The sequence below is a fragment of the Symsagittifera roscoffensis genome, chromosome 3 (genome assembly GCF_963678635.1).
Source record: "Symsagittifera roscoffensis chromosome 3, txSymRosc1.1, whole genome shotgun sequence".
NCBI lineage: Eukaryota > Metazoa > Xenacoelomorpha > Acoela > Convolutidae > Symsagittifera > Symsagittifera roscoffensis.
This window is the reverse complement of record NC_087064.1, coordinates 48391566-48413885: the sequence shown is the minus strand read 5'-3', so window position 1 is coordinate 48413885 and position 22320 is coordinate 48391566. Positions and strand designations below refer to the sequence as shown.

The following is a 22320-nucleotide window of genomic DNA, read 5'->3' as shown; positions in this document are numbered from 1 at the left end:
ATCAGCGCTCTCGTCGTCAGGAATCTTCCTGGTCTCTCTTCACGATTCCCCTCATCATGATTCAACCTCACATCTTGCAATGGTCTCGCGTTCACTGGTCCCATTGTGTTGTTAGAGGCCAGTCCCTCTAGGTCAGCAAATCTCAAGGCCGTCGTGGAGCTGAAATTTATGCTAGCGGCTATCAACCAGTCTACGCCAGTTATCGAGTACAATCTGCTGACGGATAGCGTCGCTCCATTCAGCATCCTCCTTGCATCTTCGATGAAGCTTACCCTCTGGAGATCCAGCTTCATTAGCTCGTCTTTGTATACATGTTAGGGAGACGGTATGGGTCTTGACCACATCAACGAGCCTCTGCCCGGACGTCTCCTCTCGACTGGTACTTGTCGTCTCCGATCTAGTGTCCGATCTAGTGTCCGATCTAGACGTGCCGGCTGTCTCTTCGATTGGGTTGACAGGTCCTATCCTTCTCCTAGGATGGATGGTCCTCCTCATCGGTGCTTCTCCCAATCAATCCTGTACGTCTGTCCTTTGACCTGGTTCGCTGGAGCTTTGTTGCCTGTAGTTCGTGACGGCCGGGACCGTACCCAAGCGTGTTTCCAGGCTAGGAGGCACGAAGGTGGTAATCACCGCGTCACTCGCTGTTCCTTCTTCCTTCAGCACTCCTGTGTCAAAGAGTTCCGCTTCTAGTTCGTCCAACCGCTCTTGCAAGACTCGATTCAACCAAGCTTGTCCTTCGATACTGTCGAAGTGGATGCCGTCCGTGGTCAGTCTGGCCTGATCCATAGCTCTCAACTCATGTTCGATGTCCATGAGGATCATTCTTCCGGCGTTCCGACTTGCGAGGTTCCTCAAGATGTTTTTCCACCTGACGACTCCCTCGTTGTGCCTTCTTCCTGCTGCTGTCAGGCTTCTCGTGTTCATTGGCACAGTGCAAACGGTCAGTACCGCGCAATTGAATTTCTGCCAGAGGGTAGTAAACAAACACACCATCATTGACTCCCATAGTGCTTCCTGCTCATCTGAACCTCGGGAGATGTCATTCGTCCCAACCAAGATCATCACATTGGGGATCCTCCCTGGATTCATCAGTTCCACCATTCGATATAACTGGGCTATCGTCGCGCCTCCAAAGGCCATCACCGTGGTGACCCACGAGGTCCTCAAATTCGACAGCACTCTGACCAAGCTGTCTCCCAGTATCAGATGAGATGTCCCGAGTGGTGGTTGCTGCAGGTTTACTGCCGGGCTCCAAGTCGCTCGATTGAAGCAGGCCCTCGGATCTGTCTCCGGAACTCCCGTGAAATTATATATTTCAATTGATTATTCTTTTGCACGTCTATTATGCGAGACACTTTCTTCGCTGGCATCTTCCGTGTTCATCTCTCTGGGGCCCTCGAGCTCCCCATGAGTGGTGTCACGTCACTTATCCCCTGTCTGATCACGGTCTGGGAGAGTCGTACTCTGCCCGTGTCGTCGATCGTTCCATAGGGTGCGGTCACCCCGGAACCTGGCGCATTCTTGTTAGCGACCAGTCGTCCAGCTGTCTCTATCAGCTTCCTCACTGTCTGTTCCACGACGGGGTCACCCAAGGTGTCACTAGGATCCGGGATTGTTACTCGATTTGTCTCTGCTGGGAGCTGTGTCTCCGTTGTTTGACTCATTTCTCGAGGCGTCAAGAGCTCCATCGGGGACTGCCCACGAGGAACATTCCTTGCAGGTATCACTTTCTCCACGGCCGTTGTCAACGCCATCTGTTCCGATTGCTCTTTGTAGTCCTGCCTCAAGCGCTCAATCTCTTGACCCTGCTTTTTGTTGCAGTCTTCAAACAACTTTCTCCACATGTCTCGATCTTCCTCCATCTGGAGCATACTTTTGGTCATCTCCTCCAGCTCCTTCTTCGTACTTTTCAGTTCATCGTTCATCTCATCCAGATCTTGCATGGTTTGGTTCGTCTGAACCTTCTGTCCTACTTTCGACCTTTTTGGTGGCACAGCTGCTCTCAGTGGTGAACCAAACGAGGTCGCCTCGCTGTTCATCTCCCGATGCATTCTCGTCAGCCCAGGTTTGGGCTTGGAGGGCATAGGCATCTCACCTGGTTGGTAGGTCCTAGGACTTCCCAGTCCAGGCTCATTCGCCAAGTCACTCCCTGAGAGAGCCCCGTTTCTCCACCTCATCACTCTCATGTTCGGGCGGTCTAGTACTCCCCTTTCTCCATATGCTGCCATCAACAGGACTTCCGTGAGGTGGTCCAAACGGTTGTCGTGCCCCAAGATGTTGATCAGGGCGGTCAGCAACATGACTACCTCTGGTTCCTCCAGAGCGAAGTCTCGATCGATCAGCCGACGATAGATCGCATCTATCATCGATCCTACATATGCCTCTGCCAGGTCCATCAATTCATCTAAGTTGAAATTGTCCATACTGTTCTTAAGATTTGATTTGATTCGATTCGCTTACAAGGTTTTGACTCAAGTGAGTAATTAAATAATCAATCAGGTCACAAAAAGAAGTCACAAATATCACACTTGTCAGTTTCACCCTAACATATATCGTTAAAATTTGCTTAAAAACAGTTCAGATAAAAAGATATTTATCCTAAAATTTATTAAAATCAATCGGTCTCTAAAATTTTGGAATTCGACCTAAGATTGGACAGTCCAAACTTTGGATCTATTCCTAAGATCGTCATTCAGTTGTTCATGGTCACTAACCCCTACTTACCCATGATTTTAATAACCTAACACATAACATAACATAACATAACACATATTACATACAACTTAGTCTTTGGCCTAATACCCTCTCGCACGTCACTCAGCCTATACTTAAGTAATATTTCTTATGTAGGTATACTTGTATATTCGTATCAGAGAATATCACGTGCACATGCGCGTACAATTCCCGAGGATGCAGTCTTCCTCTGTTTGGATCATACACTGGAAGCGAGAGCTCCTTGACGTCCATTTCCACGAGGAAGTCCCTCAGCCTCGTCAAGGACAAGACTAGGTTCTCTGGGTCCACGTGCTACTTCTCCGTCGCCCTCGTTACCAAGAAGCATAAGTATTTTCCCGGTATCTGCGACGCCGCCGGAGGTAAGGCCGCTACGCCCCCTATCCCTGGTCTTTGCTTCCAAAGGAATTCCTGTTTTTGTATTCTCTCTTAAAGTCTGCCGCTAACGCTGTCCTAAAACTCATGTCTGCTGTGATTGCTATCGCACATGTTCTGTTTGTGAGTATGAAATCACTGTCTGTTAGTATTATGTTACTTGAATATTCATTTGGTAAGTTAAAATATGACTCAACACCCTGCCTATGTCAGGTTTCTTAGGTTCTTCGCCTGTTTCTGCTTCTAAGTCTCCTGTTTCTCTTGCTATCCTTAATTTTTTTATTGTCAAGTTTTCAGTGTGGGTAAGTCCTACCCCCACTCCCCGGACAAAAATATCCATCGACGTCCCCGTCGATCGCATACCGGGTATGAAGTCGAGATTAGAAGCTGGAATGAGTATTCGTCCTTCCTTGGCAGCCCAGGAAGGATCATCTCGTTCGGTCTTGATGTATTTCATGCTTTCACAATCTACGTCTTGAATTGTGACGCTGGTCTCCTCAGGATCCGAGGTCGTTTCATTCAGCCATTCTAAGACACGCAGGTTCGTCCAGTCTTGTTCACATGACTGCTGTTGCTCGTCGTCGAATTCTACCTCGGGTTTTGACCAGTCGTCAACTCACTCATCGTCGTGATCATCGACTATGTCAATGTCTTGTGACACAGTTATTTCCTCTAGACCCACTACTTCCTCCACTATCTTCTTCAGATCTATCCTATCCACTACAAAGTCGTCACCGTAAGGATTGTATTTCTCTCTTGATCTCGTCCCGTCCTTCTGACGAGTCTGTATTGTGAACGGAAGATCCGGTGCCAAGTTCTCGGGAACTTCTGTCTGTTCGGGATCCTGCCATTCTTCCTCTGCGTAGGGTAAGGTTTCATCGTCCACTTCGATCGCCTCGTTTAGATCCAGGTCCAGCGGTGTATCCGTACCTTCCTCTACGACTTCGTTTCCATCGTTCTTCCCCCTGGTGCCCTTTTCATTGACCTCACAAGCAGGATTCATCATTAGATAATCCCCTTCTTCCATGTCTGCAGGTATACACCAGTCTTCTTTCGATGGATTGTGTGGCTTGATGTTCTCGTAGTGGGCGGCTCGGCCAGTACTCAGTCTATAAAAGCGTCCCTCCTGGTGCACCTCTGTAATCATGAAGGGTCCCCTCCATTTTTTTAGGAGCTTTTTCGTCCCTTTCGGTGGTATAACGTTCTGAAATACCCATACCTAGTCTCCCACCGAGTAAGCCTTTGCACCAGCTGCTTTCTTGTCGAATCTTTTCCTCTGCCTTGCCTGTGCTTGCTGAGTATTTTGTCTACACAAATCATTCAACTCCTGTTGGCTGGCGTCTGATCACATCCCTCACGTTGACCTGTGGGGACGTTTTCTTTCCCTCATACTCTGGGTAGAAGAAGGTTAAGGGTAAAGACTTTTCGTGTCCAGTTAGCATCATGTGTGGACTGACTCCGGTGGTGGAGTGTTGCGTGCTGTTATATGCTCCCATCACCTGTGGAAGGTATCTGTCCCAATCGGTCATGTACCTGGAACAATATACTCTCAGCATCGACACTAACGTCCTATTCTGTCTTTCCACTAAGCCATTCGTCTGAGGGTGGTATGTCGTGGAGTGAGCCTGAGCGACCTGTGAGCGTCTCATAAGCTCTTTCGTAAGCTCTCCTACGAAAGCTGTTCCATTATCCGATTGAAACGTCATCGGACAACCATGTCTTGCTATCCACGTATTGATCAGGTGGTCGCATGTCTCTTCCGCCGAGGGAGTTATGCAGGGCACGGCCTCTGCATACTTCGTAAAATGATCTATCATGACCAGCACCTGATTATAACCATTGTCTGTCATGCATATCTTTTGGTGATCTATCTGCACCACCTCGTTGAATTCAGACGACTCGATCGACTGTAAAGGAAATCGCAACTTCCTTGGATCCTTGACCTGTTGGCATGACAGACATGCTGTTACCCACTTCTCGCATGCTTTTTTCATCCCAGGCCACTCAAAGCGCTTCAGGATCCTCTGATATACTTTGTCGATCCCCTGATGGCCCATCTGATCATGTGACCTGAATAATAGCTCTGTCTGATAGAGTTGCGGTAACACTATCGCATTATACTTGTATAGGACTCTGTCTTTCTCCCTTCTTTTGCAAGCCACAATCCCGTTTTTGTTCAAATATAACCTCCATTCCTTCTGCATGAAGTATTGTCTCAGGATGCAATAACTATCTTCCTCGAGGTCCCCTTTATCCGCAGAACCATTTTCGATCCACCTTTTCAGGTTGCTTGTCATGCGATCATTTCTCTGCGCCCTCAGAAGGTCCGAGAGTCTGTATCTCGCCTTTAAGTACGTCTTCATGACCCTCATCTGACTATTCAGCTCGTTGGGCTGGTGTGTGTCCTCTTCAATCTTAACGCACCAAATCTTCGCCAACGGCTGTGTTTCTTTTTTAAACGGCTGAAGATCAGTCCTGACTACCTCTTTTTGCGGCAACAGGCTTATCGAACGTTTCGATACCGCTATTGTCTCCAAGTCATCCGCTGCGTTGTCAAAGACTCTTTCGCCTGGTATAAGGTAGCGATCGCTGTCAGGATCCTGGTACACCTCTCTGTCCAGATCCCTTGCCCGAGTTTCCACTAGTAGTGTGTGTATCGCTAGTTCTGACAGTTCTGATCCCGAGCTCGAGTTCCTGTCTGAATAGGTGTCCATTCCTGAGTTGCGGGAATTATCATCCATCGAAGAGGTTGTGCTGGAGACTGCACGCTCCTCCAGATCATGTCTGTGCCTTCTTCGCATCCATCTGATCTCCCCGGACAAAACCTTGTTCTCTAGGTCCTGTTTCTCATCAGGAATTTTCTCGTCTATCTCAGACTCCCCGGACAATTTTTCTTGTCCTGGGTGTTGATCTTGTGATCGCTGGTTCTTCTCATCTTTCGTCTCCCCGGACAAAAAGTCTTGCATCATTTTTTGTTCTACCTTTTCATCTTCCTTATCCTGGTCCACAAAGGTGACGGTTTTCTTTCGCTTGCTGCCCCCCTGTTCTTTCTGTCCGTAAGAAGTACTGGTCAAAATCTCGTGGGGTATTGAGGATACTGGTTGCTGAACTATTGTCCTACAATCCTCTCATTCTCTTCGTGCTGTCGTCTGGACGGCATGATCTTCACCTTCTCACTGACTGTTAGCGATGCCACTGCTGCTGTCCACTCGGGGTCATCTCTGGTCACTTCTCTTTCTAACAATCCACCCAGCATCCGCATCACTTGAGGTGTGACTTGCACCGTTCTATCCAATAATGAGAGCCTGTTTATGTTCATGCGAGAGAGTTCTTGCTGGACCAGATTCGAGCGCAGCAACAGATCCAAGGGGACCGGGTCCTCTTTGGATAGGATCTTTATCTCGGCTGCTTTCTCTACAGGTAACTCAGGATGCCCTGGAATTGGATGTCCAGATTTATCCAACCATCTCGTTAAGGGAAGTGCTTCATAAGTTTCTTTGTCCAGAAACGAGAATCCCTCCTTTATTTCCGCCTGATTGGCCTGCTTCTGCTCCAATCTTTCATAGAACTCAGTTTTCTTGCTGAGGTTGTCAGCATTCTGGTGTTTATCACGCATCCTATGTTCGATTATCATATGGTAGCCATCCAATCTTACTATCCATTTACCAATATAACTCTGATCCATCGAGTAGGTCTTCAACCAGGATAACGCTCTGTTGTCCACGCGTAACTTGAAGGGAGCGCTCCCCAAGTATGCACGGTACTTTTCCACGAAGGTGACTACTGCAAACATTTTTGCTTTTGGTGCGCCATATTTCATCTCTGTGTCACTCAAGACCTTGCTGCCGTATGCAATGGGACGGAGAACTGTTCTTCCGTTCCATTCTTGCTCTTGGTGCAATATTCCTGGGATGGCCACTACCGATGCGTCTGTGTCAAGAACATACATGCCCTTTTCTGTAGGCATGCCTAGCACTGGCGCTTCGCACAGTTCCCGCTTTATTTTCTCGAAAGCAACCTGTGCCTCATCGTTCCATTCGAACTTTTTCCCCTTGTTGCGCATCAGCTTCTGCATCGGGTACACCTTGTCCGCATATCCTTTTATGAATTCCCGGTAGTAATTCGCAAACCCTAGGAAGCTCAGGAGCTGTGTGTCCGTTCTGGGAGCTTTCCATGTCAACACTGCTTCCACTGCTTCCGGGTCCGGCCTCACACCATTTTTATCCACCATTCTTCCCAGGTACTTTAATGAATCCCTAAGGATTTCACATTTCGATGGTTTGCGCTTCAATCCTGCTCTTTTGATGCATCCAAAGACCTCATCGAGCCTATCAATATGGTCTTCCAGGGTCGGTGTCGCTATGACTACGTCATCCACGTAACACATCACGAGATTCCCGTACTTCTTGGTCACTCTCGTCAAAGCCTGAGCCATCAGTCTTTGAAAAGTGGCCGTTGCATTGCACAAGCCGAAGGGCATCCTCTTCTACTGGTACAATCCCAATTCGCACGCGAATCCGGTTTTCTCTCTGTCCTTCTTCCGCAGAGGGACCTGCCAGAAGGCAGAACCTAAGTCCAATGTGGTGAAGAACTTGGCATCACCAAGCTTAGATAGGCTCTCGTCTATTCGCGGTATCGGGTACGCATCTTTTATCGTTACCGCGTTCAAGTAGCGAAAGTCGCAACAAAATCTAAACTGCCCCCTTTCTTTTTCGCCATTACTACCCCGCAAGCCCATGGCGATTTCGAGGGTTCTATCATGTCGTATTCTAGCAACATTTCTATTTCCGCTCGGCACGCTTCCGATTTGTGTGGCGTCATTCGCCTTGCGCCTTCCCTATGGGGAACGGCGCCCTCTTCTAGTTCGATTTCGTGTTCGACGAAATTACAGCAACCGATATCCGCCTTATGTTTTGAAAATACATCTGGGTTCCGATTTAGGAGGTCCCGCAATTTTTTGAAATCTCCCTCACCTATTTTCCCTTTTAAATGTTCTATCTCTGGCAAAACCGGTTTGTCAGATTCTAATTCATATGACGAGGGGCGTTCCGGAAAATTCGAGCAGCTTGATAAGCCGTCGTCCGTTTCGGATTTCATTGAAAACAATTTATGAAAAGATTTTACTTCATTAATCCTCTTTAAAATTTTATCTTTATTGGCATGATAAGGACAGTATTTCACACTAAACTTCTTCAAGTTTTGTGTCTCCTCATAGTCGGTCCTCATCGGCAAAGCGTAGCCAAGCTTCTTTCCACGCTGGATTGAAACCGTGGTGTTCAGTGTGTTCAACAACACACTGACACACAGTCCGTTTCGCGTTACCGAGAAGCTCCGGCCTAAAATCACCGAACTCTGACTATTTGGATTCGGTACTAAGCAAACCTGTTTACTATCACTTAACGAATTCAAATTTCTCATTCTAAAAATTGCTACCACAGCTTGTCCTGGTTGTAGTTTTACTTTTCTATCCAAAAAAATTGGTACCTTGTTTTTGTCTGTTATTATCCTATTAATTGGTCTCTTAACATACTTCCGGTCCGGGTTTCGAATCCGTATCAGACCGTTGTTCAAGTCAATCATCACGTCAAAATTCCTGACAAAATCTCTGCCCAAGATGAATTGGTCGGCGTCGTCCAAATTCTCTACCACCAGGAAGCTCATCCAAAGATCCCGTCCTCCCATGTGGAGGACCGTTATTGGTGTTCTTCCGGCTACGTAGATAGCTCCTCGATCGGCGGCGGCCAGTCGGAGATTTGTTGGAATTAGATCTTCCCGCGTGAAGCCCATTCTTTCCCAAGTTTTTATCGGCATCACACTCACTACCGCTCCTGTGTCCAGAAGCCCTGTGACTCCGATTTTTGTTCCGTTGGCGTCGAGCAGATGTGCGGTCACATTTGCTTCATACCCAATGTGTACTGCGTCTTGTTCCATCATGGCGTCATGGCCTATCCTGCGGAATTTGAGTTCCTCCTCACCCAAATAGATTTGCCCCATTTGGTCATCATCTGTTGTTACATAAGTCCTGGTGTAGATACTGATTCCATCCACGTTCAGCATCACTTGATACGGCCCATAGACCTCTAGGTAGCGTCCATAGTAGTGCTCGCACGGCTCTCGACTCGGCGCGTGGCTCCACCTGCCTCAGATAATCTGCATATGTGTCCAAATGCATCAAAGTGAACTCAGATGGTTCACTCAGATTTCTGATCACCTGATGTCCAGCCACTGAGATTATCGACTGTATCCTGCTTCCTTGCGGCACCATGCCGAACCTCTGACCGGAGATCACATTAAGTTTCATGTTCAAACTGCTTGGTGCTTTAGTTTCTTCGAACTCAGTTGCTTCGAAGGTATTCAGTTGCTCCTGAAGTTTCTCATTCTCCAGTTCAAGTTTCACTTTTTGTTCGATCTCTTTTGTCACCAGTTCCTGCTGCACTATATTTAGAGCATCCCTCGCGGCTGCCCTATAATCGACCTTGAAGTCATCAGTTGCTGGTTCCGGTTCACGTGTCTCCTCTGTCACCGCTTGCATTTTTTTTGCCGCCAGCTCTTGAGGTTTATCCTTTCGGCGTGCCTCCGCTTCACTCAAAAGTCGAGCCTTGCTGGCTTTCACTCCTGACAAAGCTTCTTCATGTCTTGGATGCTTGATGTCTGCCACTGCATCCCAGAATTGCGGACAATCTGATTTAAAATGACCCTCCAAGTTGCAAAAGAAACACCTCGGGCCGAATTTTGCAATTACTCCTCTCATGAAATCCTCATGGTCCAATTCTGACGCATCTTCGTCCTCGAGGCTAAAGCCTATTGCTTTCATGCCTTGTTTGTAAGTTGGGCATGCTGACACATGATGGTCCGTTGAACTGCAATTGGCACAAGAGCGTCTCTTGTCCATATCATCCCTCGGTTTGTACCAATTGTTCCCTTGGTTTGCTGGTCCGTTGTTAAAATTGCCATAATTGTTCTTGTAGTATCCAGATCTCGAAGGAGGTTTCAACAAAAGATACTCCTTTGACTTGAGCCTCAACTCCTCTGGTGTTGGCGCATTGGTTGATAGTGGTGTGTAATGCGTGGCTAGCATTGTTCGAAGTTCATCATTCTTCACACCATCGATGAATTTTGAGGCTACGGCCAGGTTCATTCTTCGGTTTGACTCATCCGGTTGGCTGCGTCTTCTCAGCATTTCCAAGTCATCGAGAAACTTGTCTATCGTTTCATCTTCTCGTTGCCTCCGTTTCTCGAAGCGCATCATCGCTTGGTGCCCCTGCACCCCTGATCCGAAACGGTTTAACAAGATTTCGAAGATTTTCTCAGCTGTGTCACGTTGATATTGCTTCTTGGCCATGACACAGTTCAGGGCTGTCCCTTCCAAGTTGCTGGTGAGCGCACTGCATTCCTGTCTCTCCGACAAGTCCTCTTCCTCAAAATGCAGCTTCATTACCTCTATCCAGGTATCTATACAGCCATCAGATTCATCTTTATAGCATCTTGGTTTCTTAAAGACTCTTCTGGACTTCTCACTGCGTTCATTGGTTCTGGATAACCTTGTAAGGAATGTCTCCAAAGACCTATTTAGGGGGTTCAAATGCTGTGGCCATTGCCGTAGCATCCCATGAGTGTCCCGCCTGAGTGTCCTCACACCTCGTCAAAGGCTCTGTATGCGGTGCATCCCTGCAATCCGAATCGCCGTGAGTGTTTCCCGCTTGGCCCACATGACTCCTCTTCGGGCTTGCATGCCCCCTGTTACCGGAATCACTTCTCCCAGTCGCATGTGTGCCTTGCGTTGGTCGTTCATTAGAGGTCTGTCTGTTCCCCGTTGAACTTGTTCTACTGTTCGGGCCCCATGTTCCATTACCCCTCGTGGCATAGCCTGATGAACTGCCCCTGCCTCTAGTGGATCCATACGTCTTCCTCTTTTGATGTTCATTGAAGTTCACCCTCGGCTCCCTGCTGGGACCTCCCGTGTTCGGTTCTCCTTCTTTTGGTCCACTCTTGCTGCTTAGTAGCCCGTCCAACCTAACCATGATAGCCTGAGTTCGCCTCTCCATCATCGCGTCTATCTTTGTGTCAAGAGTCCCAAGAGACTGCTCTTGCTGAATTCTTAATTTCTCCGTGTCGTCTCTTAAGCGTAACTCTCGCTGTTCCGCTTCTCTTGTCATTCGCGACAAGTTCTTCGCCATATGCTCGTCCGTTCTTTCTTTTAAGCGTTTTTCGCTCCTACCAACTTCTTGTCTATTGCGGTTTATTTCTTCCCGCAGACTTTCTCTTTCGATGTGAACTGCCCTTTCTAGTTCACTCATTCTTATGGACATCTGTTCATTTTGTTCTCCTAAACTGTCCACTATGTTGTCTAAGGCTTCTTCTAGTGCTGCCCCGTTATCCACGAGTGGCGGTGTAACCCGGTCGGTCCCAGGTAGCTTCGTGCTGGTCGAGATCCGGGCCTTGACTCTCTGCCTCGACGTCTTTTCATTATCTACCTCAGGATCCGCCAATGCGTTGCCTAGCCCTCTGTTTCTACTCTCCCCAGCTTGCAGCTCTGAACTTGTCATAGACGCGAAGTCTTTTGACTGGCCCGGTGTATTTGCCTCTTTGCTTATCGTTGTCACTACACCAAATTTGTCCATGGTTCCAGTCTCTCCTCCGACGTATGCCTCATTCTCCTGGGTCGAACTATTGAGGCTGACTTGAGACCCAAAGTCCCCTTGCTCTTCTTCGTCCTCTTCCTCCTGGGATTCACCTTCATTTCCTGCGCCTCCTCCCATGGTGAATGGAAAGATGTTTCCTAAGGTGTTCCTCATTCTTTCTGAGAACGATGATGACGTTGTTTGTTTCTCAGTCCCGCCTGCCATCATAGTGTTGTCTGTTGGAGATCTTCTAGTTGCCGCTATTTCATTTGAGATGTCGGACAGTTCCGCAATCTCCTCTCGATCCAATGTCCCGGTGGAAGTGGCAAAATCTTGGCCCTGTTCTACCGGAGTAGATTCACTCGCCAGCCTTCTGCCTCTCCCTCCCAGTCCATGTACTTCCTGGTTGTCGTTCATGGCATGGTCTGTATTGACCTCCACTTCTAACAGTTCTTTTCGCTCTTCTGAGGTCTTCTGACTTCTCGTTTCAACCATTCTGCCTGAAACCGTCTCCCCTTTGTCGGTCCGGGCCTGTTTGATCCAATCCACAAAAGGATCGGTCATCTTTTTTCTTTGCTCTTCAGGTATGAATTTCCTAGAGCTATTACCTCGTTTTGGTATCCTTGATTTGTCTAGACTCATTCTCTATTTGTCACTTCTTAATGCCTATACACTAAATTCGATTGCTAGTGACCTTATAGTTCGATTACCAATAATAATGACACAACACAATAAGTTTCACAAGATTCTATTAAATAGTGACCACGAATCCCTGTATGTTATCAGAGTACAGTTTGTATAAAATTTATTCACACTAACCGATTATCGGTCGTAAGATTCGAAAACTAGCACAATATGATGTTATCAGTCAATTTAAAAGATAGTGTACTCACTACCCAATCAAGCACAGTTTACGTTGATTTAAAATCAAAAAAAATATATATATAATGACAGAATATTAATGCCTCTATGAAAAAAACGTATTGTAGTGTACTTTTAGTCTGTCACAGTACAATAGTCGAACTTGTCTTTTAAAGAAAAAGCTTTCCCTGCTCGGTGCTGCACCAAACAGACAAAACTTTGAAGGCAGTAATTTTCTCAAGTGGGCGTCTATTGCACCCACCGAGTACTGTGTTACCTATCTGCCTTCGGACTGCCCGAGCTAGACCTACTAAAATCCTCAGGGCAGTCACTTTTCACAAAAACGTATTAAGTTACAATCCACACCAATGAATCACGCTCTTTTTAGTTTAGACTTAGAGTCGCGAATATCCGAGTTCGGACCTGTTTTGTTTTGGTCTGGTTTTTATTGAAAGGCAAGTTACCAGTGCAGTCACTGATTCCTAGCCTGTCTGCTAATAACCTAATACCTCTCACTTTAGTCTTTCTTCCGTCTACCTAAGTCCTTTAATAAAAAAATACCCCTCCGGATTGGCGCAAATAGGACCCTTCCGGACTAACAAAATCTAGACCCCTCCGGATTGGGACCCCTTTGATTTAGTTAATATAAGACCCCTCCGGATTTGGACCCCTCCGAATTAGCAACTTTAAGACCCCTCCGGATTCGGACCCCTCCTAATTTGAAAAAAAAAATTTTTTTGACCCCTCCGGATTGGGACCCCTCCGGTTTTGTAAAAGTAGCTTTTCGGAGATCTCCTTCTTTCAACCTATACCCCTCCGGATACGTTTTCCGATGCTATTTTGCTTTTCAGGTTAACTAGGAAGGGTATGTAATGCTTTTCTAGTCCCTTCCGGATTGAAGTTAAGCCTCTTATTTGACAATTCACGCTAACGGTGAAGGGTCTTATCGCTCGCCTAACTTCGGCTCGTTTAAGGTTTTGCTGTGCCTTTAGCCTTCCCTTTTCGTCTAGAACAGCCTAAAGTTACTTTATTCAACCGCTCTTACCTTTTGGTAAGGGTATAAGGGCTTTTCTAAAAGAAATTTATAAAACGTGAAGGGTCTACCCTCCCAAATTGGTGAATCTGCTAAAAACAATCTCAAAAAAATTTTCACGCTTATTTTTCCGAAAAAAGTCTGTTCCTATCAGTAAGTACAGCTAATTTCTGATCTATTGGTACCAAGATCAACTCGATATGCCTAGTAGTTCCAAAGTTATTAATCAAAACGTCTTTTTTTTTAAGTCAAGAAATTTCTCTCTTATAGGTTCCGCCTAACTTTTTCCGCAAATCTGGTCCTTTCGACCTAAAAACTATTGATCCGAGCTCAGAAGGCCTATACTCTTCTAGTTCAATGCAAAAGACCCGATCTAAAACGCTTTTGTTGAAAAAATTTGCGAAAAACTGTGCTACCTGTACCCCTCCGGATTGATGAATCCACCAAATCAAACACGTTAAGTTCGATTTCTCTGCAACCCGGAAGGCTTTCGGGTAGCGGATTTTAAAACTTGTACATTCACTAGTGGACGTTGTCCGGACAACTATTTTTACTGTTCTAACTCAAAATTTTCAAAAAATGTGTGAATTTATAGTGTTTCGTTTTCTCAAAAATCACGAAATTTCGGTTTTCGGTACCAAAATAGTTCCAACCACTTTCGAACTAAACTTAACCGGTTCTATCTATTATGGTAGTGCAGTTACAATGTAACACACTACATTAGCGCTTTTTTTCGTTTCAAAAAATATCGATATCTCAAAAATCTCAACTTGTGGGGGATCAAAATATTGCTATTTTGACCCTAAAAACAGGTCTGTTTTCGTTGTTTTCACTGAAAAACGATATGAGACTATTAATATAGGCTATATAAGTAACAATATTAGTAATACTATACCCCTCCGGATGTTGTTTAATATCCGAATTAAGGTGCTTAACTCGGATATTCGCAGTTCGGTGAAGGGTCACTACAGTGCAGCACTGTCGAGCCCCCCACAGATTGCTATCTTTATTTTTTGTACCAAAAGGGATATAAAACTTGTTAACGATACCCAACAGTCGATTGTTGTTGTCGTTGAGCCCCTTCTTGTTGCTTCTTGTACTGCTTGCCGGATCAATCTTCTCCCAAGACCCTACCGAATTGAGAGCAAATCAGCTGACCCTTCCGGATTGAGCGCAATTTATCATTAACGTGCTTAAATGCTCAAATAACCCTACAGTACAAGCCTCACAAACGGGCTACAAAACTGATCGTAACGATCCTGACTGATATAAATGCCTGTAACAACAATATATCTATCAACAACAAACGGGGGGGTCGGATCACATCTTGTCTGGGGGGATGATTTCTGCTGATTTTTTACTTTTTTTTTTTACTGTTTTTGGTTTTTCGGTTATTTTTTTATGTTTTTTGTTTTTCTTGGGTACTATACTACTTTTTGTTTGGTTTTATATATATCTTTAAGTGTTTTTGGTCACAAACTATTCAGGAGATGACGGGACCGCGAATCCCCCCACCCTTCCTGGTTCGTGAATTTTCGGTCTTAACTAGGTTAAAAAGCTATTCACGGTAATCCGGAAGGCTTCCGCGTTCCGAACTACCCTTCCGCCCCGGCGGTTTAGGCCTATTAAGGGCGTTAATGTGAGCATCCGCTCGGCGCGGAGTGCTCGTTAACGGTTCTGCCGGTCATGATGTTAAAAAAGAATAACACCCAGGAGCGCCATAAAAACATGTATGTAACATTCGCCCGGAAGATACATATCGACGGAAAATAAAACTAAGTCCTAAGTTCTGTTTCTTTTTAGCTTTTCTGCCAAAATGGCCGTTTCTGACGTTTCTCAGAAATGTTACGTCATCACTTCGAAAATTTAAAATTTTAAAATACGGGAATATCCTGACCTTCACCGTTCTGCTAATCATCCGAATAACGTCGTTAATCCTTCAAAATCATTAACTCGGAAGATTCACTGCTAAAAATTCGAAATCTGCAGAGATTGCATTTTGGTCCATTCTGGTCGAATGTCACACTAATAACTTCCCGAGCATTGTCAGCGCTATTGCAGCCAGCTACAAGAGGATTGTTATCGTCAGCATAAGTTGATAACGTGGTGGAAATATCTGAAACATCAATAGCATGGGTAGAGTAATTGTAAAGAGGCGGACCAAGGACAGTGCCCTGAGGGACACCCTGATTAGTATACAAAACAGTTGAATCCAAGCCATTGAGAGATGTATAATGGGCTCTATTTTGCAAGAAGTTAATGATTACGTTGGCAACCGCAGGATCGACTACTGGGACAATATTGATTACTCCTTCTATAACACTCTTGTGGGAAATAGTATCAAAAGCTTTTGACATATCTAGAGAAAAGAAGCGAACATAATCATAGTTTTCACGGAAATTCCAGAGATGATATTGCAGCCTAATGAGCAAACAAGAAGTAGAAGAATGTTTACGAAAACCATACTGGTTACGTGTAAGCCATCTGTTATAAGGTTGCATATAGTTCTGGTAAATTAACCTTTCAAACACTCTGGACATAACAGAAGTAACAGAGACAGGCCTCAAATCCTTTGGCTGCTTTGGAGACGAAACTTTGGCAAGGGAAATATTTTTGCAAGCTTCCAAAACTCCGGGAAAATACCTTGTTCCAAGCACAATATGAACATATGACAATAGATTTCGGCCAAATTGTGAGCATTGTCCTTAAAGATCCAAAACGGCAGAGCGTCTGGGCCAGTAGCGGTACGTCTAATGCGTTTCATGGCATTAAATATTTGCAAGAGCGAAAACTGCGGACCGTCATTTGTAGTCTCCAAATAAGTAGGCTTGAATGGGCCTCCAGAAGCAATGGAGATGCCATTATAGTACTGGTTAAGCTGCTCAGCCGAAAAAGCACAGGTGCGATCTGGGGCTATTGTATTCTTATTCAATAAAGTATTCACACGCTGTCACCAGTTTCGACCACTGAAATCAGAAAAGGCACGTTTAGTAATTAACATACGAACTTGAAGGCCGACAGCATTCGCTTCCGCAAGTTTACCTCGACGTGTATGTCGATGCTTCTTCCTTAAAAGGTATTTGATAACCGGAGTCATGAAAGGTGGATCCTTTGAGCTAAGAACAACACGTTTCAATGGACAGGCGACCTTATACAGATTCAGAAGCTCGTTAGAAAGTTCCCCTAACAACACATTTGGATCGTTGTAGTTAAGAAAATAACTTAAATCATGGGTATCCAGCAAATAGTTCAAATGATTTTTGTTGGCAAATCTATGGCCACGAAAGTAAACAACCTTCTTTTCAGATTGTTCAACACCATGATAAGCAACCAAACCCATATTGTCCGTTCTCAAAGTAGGAGTAAATCGTTCAATACCATTGAAATAAATTTCATCCGAACACAATATTTTGTCAAGTCTATTATTCCCGCGTGTGGGTTCCGTACAAACATCGTAAAGACCGCAATCTAATACGAGGTCATCAGTATCCAAGTTATTGAAATCCCCACAGAGTACAACAAGTGACGATAGGTTCTGGTCCCTGAAGACATTGATGGAATGTGAGATATGCATTTCTAGCTGACAGCCATACGTAGCATCAGGTGGGAAATAAACCAAACATACCAACAAATATTTATTTCCTACGCTAAGTGACAGCCACAGAATTTCATACTGATCAAAATGATGACAAGTCCACCGATCACTGACAATACCTTCACGAACAAAAATACAGACAGCGCCGCCTGTGGTTTTGTTTGAGTTCAACGAACTGCGGTCTTTCCTAAATATATTATACCCAGGAATAGCAATAAACGAATTATTAATGTCCGTGGTTAACCAAGACTCAGTTATACAGATAATATCAAATCCGTGATAACTGGCATCACACTGTAGTTCATAAATGGCATTATGTTTTTTCAATGAACGGGCATTCAGCAAACGGAGACTAATTTTGCGGTTGGCTAGTCAAAACACATGTTCTTTGCCATCCAGATACAAGTTTAAATCTCTAACTCTCAGTCTATTTTTTGAGATACCGGTTTCGACAAGTTTATAACGTTCAAAGAGAATACGCGACTCCAATTTCTTTTCGTCAACAGTAAGCTCTCTGGATAAGTAGATGCTATCAGAATAATCTTTCAAGATATACGATTTAGCCAGCAACTTACGAACCAGCCATGGATTCTTAAACATCACCAGCAAGGTTCTCGGCCTGGTAGCATCAGATCGATACTTTCCCAGCCGAAAGGAATCAGTAATAGGCTCATTGCCAAGCTCTCCCAAATACTCCATAACTTTTCTGACTGCTTGAAAGTCTGAATCCATTCTGTCATGCATTTTCTGGTTGGAAAGTTCAGGCACGCCATTTATTCTTATTCCCATTTTACTTTGATCATCAGGTGTAACAGGCGTTGCTGTGTGGCCATTTACAATTGTCTTAGTATCAGTGGATACAAGAGCTGCTTTAAGATTGATGACTTCAGTTTTGATAGATTCTAGAGAAGTTTCAATAGACTTATCTCGAATGGACGTCTTCATTGCTGTCTTGGCATTGTCAAGGCAGTTCGCACAGGCCCACATAATCCCACGAACCGATGATAGATGGTCGTAAAACTGCTGCGGGATGTCCGTACACGCCCGATGCCACCACTCGCCACATCTATCGCATTGCATTCCTTCGTCTTGTTTCTTCACGGCTGCGTTGCAGGATGTACACGGTGAATTTTGAGCACTCTTCAAGCGTCCACGTGTCCCCGTCATCATAGTATATGAAACTATTTAATAAGTTTATCACAACAATTAGGCTAAACATATGTCTAAACATAACACTTGAAATCGAGTCAAATCAATCTCTGATTCATGCTTCACCTGTGATGAGAAAATCCTGAAAAATGAAAGTTCATTCGACTGCTTCGTCCGTGGCTGTCAAATGCATCTGACTAAAAATTGTACTGGCCTGAGTGAAGCGGCTGTCAATGGAGTACTGGCTATTGGAAAAAATGCCTTACTTTGTAACAAGTGTATCGAAGAGAAGCGCCACGAAAAGCTTGCACAATCTGCCCATGTGAACACGGTCTCAAATGAACACCAAGAAAGTCAGATGAAAAACCTTGAAACCGAAATGACTGACCTCAAGAAAACTGTGTCCGAAATCAAAACGCTTCTCAAAAGGAAACCGCCCGATTCCGGGCAACCAGCCCAAAATAGTCCAATTACCAAATAACAAGAACAAATGCCGAAACCTCCCGAAGAACTCGTTGGAATTCGTATACGTGGTATCCCAGAATCAACGGAAAAAGAAGCAAGAGTACGCCAAGAACACGACCCTGCAGAAGTTCAAAAACTACTAACCCATATGGAAGTCAATGCTATTATAGGCGACGTCATAAGACTTGGTCGATATGAAGAGAACAAAACGAGAACTATCCTATTAAAAGTTCCAAATGCATATCAGCGTCGAATGGTACTGCTATCGGCGAGAAAGCTGAAAACTTTCAGTCAACCAATCTTTCTCAGCAAACAACTGACAAAAGAAGAAGCTGATCTTGAAAACTTAGCTCTTGTGAGACGACGAGAACTGATAAATAAAGGCACTGATCCGAAAAATCTGCGTGATCGTAACGCAACCCTGTTTATTCGACAGGGCGCAAAGTGGACAAAAGAGAAGCTTCCCGTGGCGGACGAATGACTAGCAGCTTTCATAAATATACTAATTTACAATGTGAGAAGTATACTTGAATACCAACGCCGAACAAATTTCTCCAATGCCGTTCAAGTGAAAAATATTTATCAAATTATCTGCCTAACAGAAACGTGGCTCACAGAGAGCATTAGCGATATAGGTCTGTTTCTAACCAACTATGCGATACATCGAAAAGACAGACTATCTGATAAAGGGTTGACAAAGCATGGCGGTGTACTGATAGCAGTAAGCAAAAACATTCCAAGCTCTCAAATTGACTCAATTTTTCAAAACTGTGTGATAATTCGTGTAAGCTTAGTTAAAACATTCCTAATATGTTGTCTTTACAGCGCCCCGTCAAACAGTGCGTACACATGGACTCTTCCGGGCATCGTTGAGCTCCTAAAGTTCATTAGGCGAAAACAGTTCGAATACAGTGCTGTTTGCTCATATATAGCTGGAGACATCAATCTTTCATCTACACACTGGCCCTCAATGACGTCAACATCTCTCTTCGAGCAAACAATCCTCAATGAACTATGTGAATCAAATTTTCAGCAACTCATAAAAACCCACTATGTGACAAGCATAGTCATTGATAATCATCTGAGAAGTCTCTTCAAATCTGATCACAAACCTTATCAAGCTAAAGTCTCGTTTGACATCTGACCTGTACAAATCTCTTCACCGTCTCCCAAACAAAAGCTAGACTTCGGTATATTTGCATACAAGAAAGCTAACTGGAAAGAAATTAATGAGATCATTCTCCAACATCCCTTCCGACCATACTGCATGAGCAACGTGTACTTGATGGTTGAACTTTGGTATAAGTGGCTACATGAAATATTAAAGGATCTTCTTCCAATAACTACGAAACATAGGTCCGAACTGGCTCCATGGGTAAGTGGCAACTCTTCAAACCTCATCAAGAAAATAAAAACACTTCAATTGAAACAACAACGGCAGCCCACGCCGTCAAACAAAATTAAAATTGAATGTCTACAAACAGGCTCTTCAAGGAAGGCAAATTCAGCGACATACAAAGATACTTGAAGTCGCTCACCAAGTCGAACACTATCCCTACCGAAATTTTTTTGGATCAAAGAACTGCCAATACAGATATTGAAAAAGTAATATTATTCAACGAATATTTTCAATCAGTGTTCACTCAAAACACCTACTATACGAAAATAGGCGAACAAAATAGCACCCTACTAAATCAGATTTACTTTACAACCGATGAAAAAGAAAACGCTCTGCAACTACTGGACGTAAATAAAGCCAAAGGACCGGATAAGATCGGGAACTTACTTCTGAAGAGTCTCTCCAAGTCACTGCCGAAATCATTGCACTTACTGTTTAACCTCATCGCAAATAAAGCCCGATTTCCGGAAAAATGGAAAGTCAGTGAAATTGCACCAATACTCAAAGACGGAGATGAACAAGATGTGAGTAATTACGGGCCTATCAGCCTGCTTTCAACAGTTTCAAAACTGCTAGAGAAACTGATTTTCGAGAAGCTGATTCCAATTGTTTACCCAACTCTGGCATCAGCCCAACATGGTTTCAGACCCAAACGGTCAACTATAACGAACCTTATAGAATATCTGCATGAAATCTATAGCTGCTTAGAGTCTGAATCTATAGCTGCTCCTATCTGAATATCTTCTTCATAGACTTCGAGAAAGCGTTTGACAAAGTCACGCATGAGCTTCTCATACAAAAGTTGGCTGCTCTGGGGATTGGTGGAAACTGTTTGAATCTGTTAAGAAGCTAACTCTATAAACGGAAGCAAACTGTGAGACTAAATGACACTGTTTCAGATGAATTAGAAGTATTCAGTGGCGTACCACAAGGCTCCATCCTCAGACTGCTCTTCTTCTTGGTTTTCATAAACGATCTTCCATCATGTGTCATGTCCAAATCGTTCGGTTATGTTGATGACTACAAAATTGTAGGCGACAACCCTTTAACACTGAATATAGACGTTAGAAAACTGTGGCGGTGGTGTGACGAAAATTTCATGTCAACGAACTTAGGAAAAATAAAAGTGCTCTGCATTAAAGGTACAGCTCCTATTGCACTGTCAAACCATGAATTTGAAACAACTGAAAGTATGAAATATCTGGGCATTCTCGTAAATGACACACTCTCGTGGACTCTGCATGCAAAGAAAAGGACCGAAAAAGCCTTGAACGCTCTCTTCATCCTAAAACGGAATCTTTCAAAAGCAACGTTTTGGACCAGAAAGAACGCATGTATCTGTTATGTTCTGCCAATTTTAAACTACGGATCAGCCCTTTGGAAACCATCAAAAGGCGACTTAGGTACTCTTGAAAGTATCCAGCGAAAAGCAGTATCATGGATCTTCATCACAAACAACATATCCTTTAAGGATAAGCTCGTGAAACTTGACATCCTTCCAATCTCCTTATATCAAGAACTTCATGTTTTTCTCTTGTTTGCCAAAATACTATCCGGAAAAGTTGACATAGACTGGCGTAGTCAAGTAACCATCACAGACATCGGTACTCGAAGAACACCAGTAACACGAAATTTTGCCTGCCAACAAATACGTCTGAAGAAGTGTGAATCAGATTACTGGTTTCGAGCTTGCCGTCTGGCCATCCTTTTTAACGATTACTTCAAATTTGACATAATCTTTGATCCAGGATGCAAAATTAAACTGCTGGAAGTTTATACGAAGTTCTTCAAAACGCGCTACAACGAATAAGATTCATGCACTTGGCAGATATTATGTGGCTGCAACAACTGTAGAGATTTGAAGAAACTTAACTGTAACAACTGAAACACAAACATTGAACCTCCCAATCACTGGGTTTTATGCGAACCCTTGGATTAGTCCTAAATCCTTTATTTTATTTTATTATTGTGTATAGTAACTGTTTCTTCTTCTTCTATCAAGCCGAGAAAAATAGGAAACAGAGCCAAAAATAATTTCCTGAATAAACTTGAACTAAACTTTCTATTAAGAATTTAGCAATTTTTGCAA

At 44.2% G+C, this 22320-nt stretch overlaps 1 protein-coding gene across 1 annotated transcript in view; it reads right to left on the bottom strand.

Annotated features, from left to right (window-relative positions):
• The window catches only part of LOC134842926 (cleavage and polyadenylation specificity factor subunit 3-like), an 86852-nt gene extending 68436 nt beyond the window's left edge, over positions 1–18416 (bottom strand). The window contains exon 1 of the mRNA XM_063859455.1: positions 18402–18416. The gene's annotated coding sequence lies outside the window, so the exon portion shown is untranslated. The remainder of the gene's footprint in view (positions 1–18401) is intronic.
• Between the last annotated feature and the right edge of the window lie 3904 nt (positions 18417–22320).